Source organism: Ailuropoda melanoleuca, chromosome 10 (assembly GCF_002007445.2).
Source record: "Ailuropoda melanoleuca isolate Jingjing chromosome 10, ASM200744v2, whole genome shotgun sequence".
NCBI classification, from domain to species: domain Eukaryota; kingdom Metazoa; phylum Chordata; class Mammalia; order Carnivora; family Ursidae; genus Ailuropoda; species Ailuropoda melanoleuca.
This window is the reverse complement of record NC_048227.1, coordinates 8,864,061-8,874,523: the sequence shown is the minus strand read 5'-3', so window position 1 is coordinate 8,874,523 and position 10,463 is coordinate 8,864,061. Positions and strand designations below refer to the sequence as shown.

At 50.1% G+C, this 10,463-nt stretch overlaps 1 protein-coding gene across 3 annotated transcripts in view; it reads right to left on the bottom strand.

The window, feature by feature from the left end:
• Positions 1-7,029: 7,029 nt before the first annotated feature.
• HIP1 (huntingtin interacting protein 1) overlaps positions 7,030-10,463 on the bottom strand; it is a 148,460-nt gene continuing 145,026 nt past the window's right edge. For all 3 annotated transcript variants that reach the window (XM_002923472.4, XM_034669985.1, XM_034669984.1), the window contains one exon: positions 7,030-10,365. The gene's annotated coding sequence lies outside the window, so the exon portion shown is untranslated. The remainder of the gene's footprint in view (positions 10,366-10,463) is intronic.

Genomic DNA, 10,463 nt, shown 5'->3' with positions numbered 1-10,463 from the left:
AAATAAAGGGAGAGGCTGCTGGTTTTTCACAAGTGAGCAGCACGTGAAAACCAGCCAACATCCCCCATTCCTCAGACAGACATGCTGCAGCTATATGGACGGCAGCCTGCATTCCTGAAGAAGATGGCTGACGCCAGGGCAGGCAGTGGAAACCTCGTCCTCCATAAATTTGGGGTTATGCATTTAGGACAGTCTGATGGACCCCTGAGGACCCGCACAGACGCTCGTGGTGGATTTGACCCCCTCAGCAGCAACAGCTTCCCCTGGGGGCATCTATCGGATTTGAAGAGATAAAATTCCCTTCCCCTGCTTCCCAACTCAGAGTCAGGCACTTAAGGAAATCTGTCAGGTTACTTAATGACTGCAGAGAAAATGAAACAGAAACGTCTGGTTATACAAAACAAAGCATATACATTTTGCAAAAATACGTTGGAAAGGTAACACACAATCCCAGCCCTCAACAAGCAAAAAATGAGCAATTCCTGATGACTAAGAAAATCACATTTGGAGACACTTAGAATGTACAATTCTCAGCAAACATTTCTAAAACACACAAAGAAATAGTATAGACCAGCAAAAAAAGAATTCGACAGAAACCATCCCCAAGGAAGCCCAGACATCGCACTTACTCAATGCAAACTTGAAGCCAACCATCATAAATGTGCTCAGTGAGCTCAGGAAACCACGGACAAAGAACTAAAAGAAATCAGGAAAACAACAGATGAGGAAAATGAGAATATCTATGGAAAGAAAGAATTATGGAAAGGAACCAGAAAGAAATTCTGGACTGAAAAGTCCATTAAATGAAAAGCTCACTAGAGGGGTTCAGTAGCAAATTTGAGAAGCAAAAGATCAGAAAACTTGAAGATAGGTCCTTTGAAATTATCTAGTTTGAAGAGAAGAAAACTAAATGAAGACATGGAACAAGCCGGAAAGCCCCGGGGGAGAGCAGTAAGAACGCAAAGAGGGGAATGGCGGGGACAGCTGTAGAGGGCCTTTCACTTAACAGGATGATGGGGCTGAAGGGGTGGTGAAGAGTCATATCTGACAGTGTCCTGCCTTTGTGACTTGTGAATTTAGTGGGTGAACACACAGGAAGTGGGAGATTGGGAGAGGAAGCGAATATCACGAGTTCAGATTTAGGCAGAGTCTGAGAGACAGATAAAGGCACATAAAGCTGCCCTAAAAGGGATCAAATGCAGCCCCAGAGCTTCCAAGAGGAGTCCTGTTTGACGAGAGCATTTAGGAGCCATGTAAACAATCTTGGTAATTGGGGAGACGGGCCAGCTGACCACCATCTGTTAAAAGAGGACCAAGAACAGAGCACCGAAGAGAGACATAGCGCTGAGCTGAGCAGAAACCGGGGAAGGGGGGCGCCTGGGTGGCACAGCGGTTAGGCGTCTGCCTTCGGCTCAGGGCGTGATCCCGGCGTTCTGGGATCGAGCCCCACATCAGGCTCCTCCGCTATGAGCCTGCTTCTTCCTCTCCCATTCCCCCTGCTTGTGTTCCCTCTCTCGCTGGCTGTCTCTACCTCTGTCAAATAAATAAATAAAATCTTAAAAAAAAAAAAAAAAGAAAGAAAGAAACCGGGGAAGGAGCAGCAGGCAGAAAAGACCCAGTGTCAACGAAGGCGTGGCCTCGTGGAACCCACGGGGGCATAGGAATCAACTGCTGGAGTGATTGCTAAGCAGCAAACGCTGCGGACCTACTACGCGCCGAACTGCCTTTGCATTATGACGTGCCCGGCTGACCCAGGCACACAGCGCTGTGCGTCCACCACTTCAACGGGGTGGGAAGCGCTGGTGGCCGGCCGCGAAGCGAGCCTCGGGGCCGCGCGAGGCCCAGCCAGCCGGAGCTCGTGGAAGGGGCTTACCTGAGGGCGCACCTCCAGGCTGTGGACCGGCCGTGGCCCCAGCAAGCGGCCAGCCCAGGCGGCTCTGGCCCAGGAGGCCCCGTCGTACTCCAGCCTGGGCCGCAAGAGCTCGTCCCCACTCTCCCAATCTGGCCTGACCCCGAACAGGGGTACGCCGCGTGGTCCCGCCATGCACCGCGCGGCTCGCGTCACTGTGGACGCCTCCCGCGAGAGCAGGCAAGGAAGCCGGTTGCCAGGCAACCGGGCTAGGCTCCTCCCTCCCTGCAGCGGGTCTCGGGGGTGTTGGGTCTGGGTGGGGAGAGCGCGTGATGAGGTTTCCGCACTTGGTCCTCCTTGCCTTGCAGACCCGTGGAATCCAATTCGAGGACTCTTTTCTACAGGATGGGGGAATCTACTCAGTTCCAGGAATCCACGTCCTCTAGGGCAGTGGTTGCCTCCAAGGCTGTGGCTCTGTGAGAGTCCAAATCCCCCCATGGCTCTGCCCTTTCCAGGTGCAGGGTTTTTCTGGGACCCCCAAGAAACTGAACACCTGTCCGTAGCTGGAGCTTTCTTATGGTTAGTCGTTGGGTTTTTGTTTTGTTCTCTTGTAAGTTCCCCAGACCTTTGTAAAGACTGCCTGGAAAATGGCACATTTAGATTGTAGCCAGACCCAACGGGCCCTTTTTTTTTTTTACACTTGCTAAAGGGCGTTCTCCCCCACCCCCAATCATTCTCTCCCAAGGTCTGGCTAAAACCGAGCAGCTAACACCTGTTCTACCAGTCTCAGCATTAAAGAAAAGCCCTTTGCGGGGGCGTGGGGTGTCAAACTGAAATTCCTCTCTCTTACTGATTTTGTCACCTCTCTTGCTCCTTCATTTTACCGGAAATAGTTCACATTCCTCCAGTTCTTCCAAAAATACACTTTTCATCCTCATTCCAGCCTGTAGGTCTTTGTGGCTCTAATCAGCAGCTCTCTGGCTTCTTTTCCTTTCCCAAATAGCTTGGATATCACAACCCATCATTTCAGTTCTCACTTCAGTGAATTTTCTCTTTGCCCTTTCGGCCAATCTCACCCCTTGTGAAACCAGGCTGTCTTTTCTCCAGTCTGGCTGCAGAGATTCTAAATATCACTGGTGAAAAACGAAGAACTGTGCCATCACTCCTCCACAAATGCATGCTCCTACTGCAGACTGGAAGTTCTTTTATCCATTCTGTGACCTTGCTGTCATATTAACTACAGCATTTCCCCCCAAACTTTCTAAAGTCTGCCACAAACTTGCCACTCAATCCCATTCTACTTTTAGTAAATGATTTCACCTACATCTACTTGCTCTGGAGCAAGTGAGGTATCCCACCTGTCCCTTTGTGGTTGCCAGAAACTGCAGGGGAGGAAAAGGTCTTTTTCCTTCTACCCTTCTATGTTCTTAGTGAATGAAGATCTAAAGAAGCAGTTAAACCTGAATGGTTTTATTATTTTTTGAGAGAGGGAGAGCACAAGTAGGGGGGCAGAGCAGAGGGAGAAAGACAAGCCGACTTTCTGCTGAGCACAGAGCCTGACACAGAGCCTGACTCAGGGCTGGATCCCATGACCCTGAGATCACGACCTGAGCTGGAACCAAGAGTCAGATGCTTAACTGACTGAGCCACCCAGGTGCCCCAAACCTGAATGTTTTTATGCAAGGTTTGATGACAAGTGGAGAGTCATGGAAAAATGTGATCACATAAAGGAAAGTGTGAGCTGAGTGCAGTAAACTTGGGGAAACAGTGGGGATGGCCTTTTCAGATTTTTCTCGGCATCCCTCACATGGAGATAAGGCTGTTCCTTTCCTTCAGGATAAAGAGAGTACCTCTCACATGACCTGCTTCAGAGGATGGTCAGGAAGTCCTTCCTGTACATGTCATTTCTGTTTCCCTCAGCTTCAAATATTCAATATGCCAAAGTGCCATATTGAATATCAGCATGTCCCAAACCCTGTCAAAAGAAAGTCCAGATAAAAATGAAATTTCCTTTGTTCCCTGTCCCTGTGGCATGCCCTCCCGCTTTCCCTAGAAGCAACTACTACCATAAATTTTGTTTCTGTATACACCTAAATATATATGTATCCATAAAACTTAACATTTTGAGTGTTTGGATATCCCATAATTTCATCACTGGCTTATAATGCCATCTGTCATACACTGTTGCATAGAGACAGAAACAGATCCGGGGGCTGGGGAGAGGGGTGAGTAGGGAGTGACTGCTAATAAGAGGTTTTCTTCTGGGGAGATGAAAATGTTTGGGAACCATAAGGGGTGGTTGCATGACAGTGTGAATGTCCAAAATGCACTAAATGGTTAATTTTACGTGAATTTCATCTCAATTTAGCAAAAGCAATAGGAACCCGTTGAAAGGTTTTAAGAAGGGAGAGTGCTGAGCAGATGTAACTTTAGGAATGATGGTTACTCTAACTGCAGAATGAGAATGGTTTGACAGGGGGACAGAGCTGGGTAAGTGGAAGATCGAGAAGTCTATCAAGGCTATTTAGATGAGAGGTGATAGCTGGTGTCACATCACACCCTTGCTTACGATCCCCACCATCAAGCTTCCAATCCTTCCAATGGCACTCAAGATCTTCTATGATTTGGCATTCTGGCCACACTGTCAGCACGGGCATCTGTCATGATCAGTGTTCCAAAGTCTCTCTCACTGTTGTTAGCTTTGCCTGGAATATTTATTTTTCCCCTCTCCCTCTCCCACTGACATTTTTAAGACTCTCTCTCTCTCTCTCTTTTTTTTTTTTTTAGAGCAAGCAGGGGGAGGAGCAGAGGTAGAGGGACAAGCAGACTCTGCACTGAGTGCAGAGCCTGACATGGGACTCGATCTCAGGACCCAGGGATCAGGACCTGAGCCGAAGTCAGGTGCTTAACTGACTGAGCCACCCAGGTGCCCCCCGCCGGCCAATGCCAACTTTCACTTATTCTTCAGGTTTCAGCTTAAATGTCATTTGCTCATGGGCGCTGCCCCTGACCTTGAGTATAATAGCTCCCTTGCTGTGTCCTCCTTTTCAAGCACCTTTTGGGTCCTGCATCACACTGGTCTGCGCCAGCTGCCCACAGGACTGCAAGCTCCCGGAGGGCACGTATGTCCCTGGCACTGTATCCCTCGTGCCTTTCAACGTGGTGGAAGTTGAATATAAACTTGTGGGAGGAATGAATGAATCTGCATCTCAAGCAATGGGCTACAGCCTTCCTCCTCTTTCTGCCGTACTTCAATCTCTACCTCCTCTGTGTTTTAGCTTTGAAGCATGCTTCCATCTTTCGTCTTAAAAATTCTTCTCTTGATGCCATTACCTCCTAAAGTTATTGGCCCATCCCTCCCTTTCCTTTGAATACTGCTGGATTTTTTGAGCGTTTCATCTCTTTCACGCGTGTACTCCAGTTTCTAATGTACCCGTCTATCTTCCTTCCAAGTTTGGAAGGTCCTTCAAGAAGTGACCAGCTCTTGCTTATTTTTCTCCCTCCTACAGTCTCTTGTGTATGATAGGAACTCCGCAATGCTCACTGGGTTGACAGAATTTGAGAGGACACGCCTGTTGTAGTATTAGTCAATCATTTTCAACCACATGGGAATTAAATACAATTTAGTTTTCAAATTTTATTTCAAATGTCGGTCTTGTAGGGAAAAAGTGTAATTAGAGGAGACGTGGAGATTTCAGGAGAAATTCTGAAGGACAGTCTGGATGCTTCCAAGGTCTTTACTAGAAACTTATGTAGAAACTTACACATTCTCCAGGAACAGTGCTGCTGCCCTAGCAGTCATAGCTAGGCTCAGTTCTGGCTCAGAGAGGGAGCTCAGTGCACACGGAATGCGGAGCCTGTGTGCCCAAGTGATTGCCTGGTGCAGGCTCACAGAATTGTGAGAGGTGCAAGGCAGAGCAGAAAGGGGACTTATGGGCGTGCATGGGGGGGGCGCCTGGCTGGCTCAGTCAGACGAGCATGTGACTCTTGATCTTGGGGTTGTGGGTTTCAGGCCCCCATTGGGTGTAGAGAGGACTTAAAAATAAGTAAATAAATGAGGGAATGTGCTTAACGGACTGAGCCACTGGGTGACCTTATGGATCACTCCAGGGCTCAAGTGTGGAGTGGAGGGGTCCAGAAAACCGGGCAAAGGACTGCCTTGAGCTTTGTAGTGCCTTTCAGGGCCCAGGTCTGGCCTGGGCCAGCTGTGCCACCGAGGCAGGGCATCTCTCCCTTTCCAGGTGTGCTCCAGCCCTCAACACTCCCCCATCTGCACATGGCCTCGACTGGATTCCCCAGAGGCTCTGGTACTCATGCCCGAAGGGTCTTCTGAGCATCCTGTGGCCAGGCCCCAGTTCTAGAAAGGCAGCTTGGCTGGCTGGTCACTCTGGCCAGCAGAGCATTGGAAGGAATAGCAAGATTAGGCCACTAGACTGATACCAACATGCCATACAAAGGGCATTGAGGGGCGAGAATTAGGGTTTATGCAGATGGACCAAATCTGCTTGGGGCTTAGGGGTGGCCCTGCCAAAGTAAAAAAGAACAAAGGGTTGGAATGGGCAGGGGGTGGAGGCACAGCAGAAATCAAAGCTGAGGGCACACAGCTGAAATGTTGTCTGAAGTGAGTTCATCTTGCCCACTGTGGTTGTCCTGAGTTTGTAATGCAGATACTGCTGCTGGTGAAAAGTCTGTATGCAACCAGCCCCACCCATTCGTCAGCTCCCCCCTGTAGATCCACTGGTGGCCGGGACTCTGGCTTGCTCCTGAATTCCCTTATGACTGGCAGCTTCTGTCCCTGAGCAACAATCATCCCATCCAATTTTAAGGTGACAGGTTACTTTTGCGTCTTGAGGGTGGAGAAAGATGATGTATCTGTAGCCCAAGAGGCCAGATTTTATGCACAGACCTGGGCGTCAAGATAAATGACCACTCCGGCATGTTCTGTTTGATCATTCCCAAGGACAGGAGAGTGTACAGGGGACAAAATGTGACTGAGGAGTGCAAACCAGGTTCTCTGCAGCAACTGTATTCCTCGTAAGTATTCCTGTCTTTAAGACCTACTCCCAGAGGTACAGAGGTTAGATGGGATTCAGTGAACCCCGGGACAGATGTGTAGGCTTTTCACTGGAACCCTGACCCCAAAACCACGTTGGATGGTCAGTTAGCACCGCCACTCTCCATTGCCAGGTTGAAATATTTATTTGAAAAATTGAAAACACAGATGCAACGTATTATACAAAGAAAGGTCTTAATACCATAATAAAAGTATTGTTGGAAGGGAACAATAAGCCAGTAGCTACCTGCCCTGGGAAGGTAGGCACTCGGTGAAAAATGAAATTCATTTCTAGAAACTATTCTAATGGAAAATTGGGGGAAGAGGTTAAAAACAGAAGAAAAACAAATCCAACCTATCCCTGCGAACCTAAATGTGAGACTTTGTTATAAGTTATCAGCAAGATTTATCGGAACCCCCTTGGTTTGTCCCTAGGAGTAGTAATCAGCTTCATTTAGGGCCTTCAAACTGAGGTAGTTGAGGGTCACCTGAAAGACATGTCTGGAAATGAGCTACTCTCAGAATAGGACCCAACGGCATCTAACCCATGATTTCCTGTTGCTTTGGCTCCTGGGGGCGAGGCTGTGCCACCACGGTGGGGTGCTGATCCTGCATTTGGTCTGACCCTGGGAGACGAAGGGGACGTGAGTAGCAGACAGCTGGCCCGGTTTGCTGCGGTGAAGGCTGGCAGGCCTGCGGTGGTCTAGGCTACAGACAGCGCGGTCTCCGGGGGACCGAGGACGGCACGGAGACGGGGCAGAGACGGTCTGGTTGAAAGGCCAATGCCAGGATCGAAGGCTTTCACTGGCAGGAAGGATTTTCAGAGACTTGCAAAGGTGGTAGAAAGTATCGAGAACTTGACCGGTGGCTAAAGACGGGGGTAAGTGGAGCCGGGAGACCCCTCCAGACGAAGGAGCTGGCCGAGGAGTGTGCAAGCTCCAGACCAGCTCCTCCTCGGTGAGAGGCCGAAGCAAACCAGTCTGAGGATGAACGACATGTACGGTGACCCCCATGGTACCTGGTTAACCCTGATGTTGACTTGGCAGCTCAAACACTTCCAACGTTAAGGACGTTCTGGACAATGTTTGGTTCTTCCAGCCACTGGATTAGGGACTCTAATGCAGGTGGGACCCTAGAGATCCTGCTGTCAGCGGCAGAACCAGCCAGCAACCTAAATTCCAGTCTAATTTAAACTCCTGACTCAGATATAAAAGAACCCCACAAAAAGCAGGTCTTTTCTATTTTTTTTCCTTACTATGTACACACATACCCTTACTCTAGAGATATTAGAGCAACTGTATTACAAAAATTAAATAATTTCAGTCCTAAGCCATTCTTTTGTTGTTCTGCCTTGCTGTGACCCAATGACACTGACCCATGGGACTTCAGTCACTCGTGAGGCTCAGTGACTACTTGAAAAGGCTGTGAGGTTCATTTTTAGCTTAAGGATGTCATTCCTGTTTGAATCAAGTATTTCACACCAAGTATAAACACCCTCATTTTTAGAAAAGCCAAGGTAGGACAATTTGATTTTGGCTAGAGGATGGGCCAGCTCCGAAGGCGAGTGAGGACAAACGAAATCGCGCTACATCCGACGGATACTTCTCGTGCGAGATGGGATTAGCCTGTGTTCCTGTTCAATCGCTTTCTTCACGGTTTTATTACTCAGGCTAAGTCCACAAAGTTTTTAAAAATTACTGTGGCTTCTTTTTAGAGGGAGCGTTATTCAGAGAATCCCAGTGTGGTCCAATATACTCGATTTTTTTCACCACTGGGAATTTGGAGCACAACAGTTTGGCTGAGATTCTGGAAGTGAGGACTAGTCTGCGGTGGAAACGCTGACCAATTCTAAGAACACACCGAATGGCTTAATTGGCATAACTGGGCCAGGGGCGCCACACGCCACTCCTTCTGAGCACAGAAGTGTTCAGCGTAAGACCGCGCATCTGCTGCTGCGGACCCCTCTTTAGCCCAATGTGGAGATCGCGTTTTTTGAGTGCCCTACTTAGAAAATGCACAGAGAGGGAAGGGGAGGGTGGTGGGGAAGGAGGGGGTGGATTCACAGTGATCAAACAGGAACCTCGCCACCTGTCAAGTAGCAACGCTCCGCAGTGTTCCTTTGGGACAGGTCCTGGGAAGTGCTTGTTGGCTTCTACCTAGGCGTTGCTACATAAGGAAGAAAGACACTGTCTGTCCAAGATCGGAAGGTCACTTAAATGCTGGGGTCTGTCCCTCGGGAGGTGGACAAGTGCTGTCAGGCTGCCCGCCTCTCGGAAGCTGTTAATGCGCCCTCTGTCCTCATCCTGTCCGGGCAACGAGGGCCCGGGACGTGTGGCTGGAGGGCTCAGAGCCAGGGGTCCCCCTTTTCTTGGTTTCCCTGACCCAGATGCTCTGAGGAACCTGCTCGCCTCGGGGTCTAGGCCGGTAACAGATTAGGAAGCATGTTGGCCTGGTGTCTGATTCTTGAAGACTCATGACCTGGGGCAGCCATGCAGCCCCGCCATCGCCACACCTCAAATCCTGATTGCTCAAAGCATCTTTCTGGAGGCTGCCACGGCTGCCGAACGGAGGTTAGTAATAAACATTAAAGGTACCAAACCAAGCAAAGGGTTCTTTCCTGCTGGGAGCAAGTTTGCCTGATCTTCTGGGGATGTCCCTTAGGTAGAACATGGAATTATCTTCTTCAGGTTCAAGAGGATGCCCGGGAGGCCATGTGGAGAGAGGACTTGGAAAAGCCCTCACGTGCTCCCTCTCAGGGTCCCACCTGGCTCTGAAGGGAGGTGGCACGGAAAATTCATTCCGGGGGAAGAAGTGTGGCTACTCTCACCAGCACACTCAAGCACGTGATAAGGTTTTTCAGCCTGGTTACCAGAAGTTCCCAAGAAAGGGGTCTCCTGAGACCTGGGCCATGTGCACCCCTCCTTTCCCGCTTTCTTTACCCCTGTCACCCAGGAAGGTGGGCAGAGGCTTTCAGCCGGGTTCTCGCTTTAGGAAGGAAAGGCTCTCGCTCTGCTTCCACCTTTGGAGGAGCGCGTGGCCCAGCAGCGGTGCCCGCCCCTGGGGAGTGGCCTCGGCTGACCCAGACTCGCTCAGCGGGACACTCAGCACGGAGGCTGGCGTGGAGCACCAAGGTGAAGCCTGAGCAGCACCATTGCTGTTAACTGCTGTAGTTAGGGGGCTCCCGATGGCTAGAGCTCCAGGGGTGCTCCCTCTGGGAGAGTTGGCTCTACGAGGGAACACTGAAAGAAGAACACCAAAAAAAAAGGACAACAAACCCAACCAGCCACTGTAAGAAATAGTGGGAAATCCATGGAGCTGCCAAGAGAGGGGGGAGGTGCCTTGGCGCGCTCGGCCAGGACGCCCCTGCTCTTCTCCCCGCACACATTCAGGGCGGCGTCCTGGCTTGGAGCCCCGCCAGCCCTCGGACGCTCACGAGTTGGTGCAGATGGTGAAACAGAAAAGGCTGAGGAGAAAACAGAGAAGAAAAGGCGTGAGGTGGCCCCTCGCCAGGGCTCTCGGAACCAGCGAGCCCCTCGGACAAGGACGCTGAGCATCTGGGGG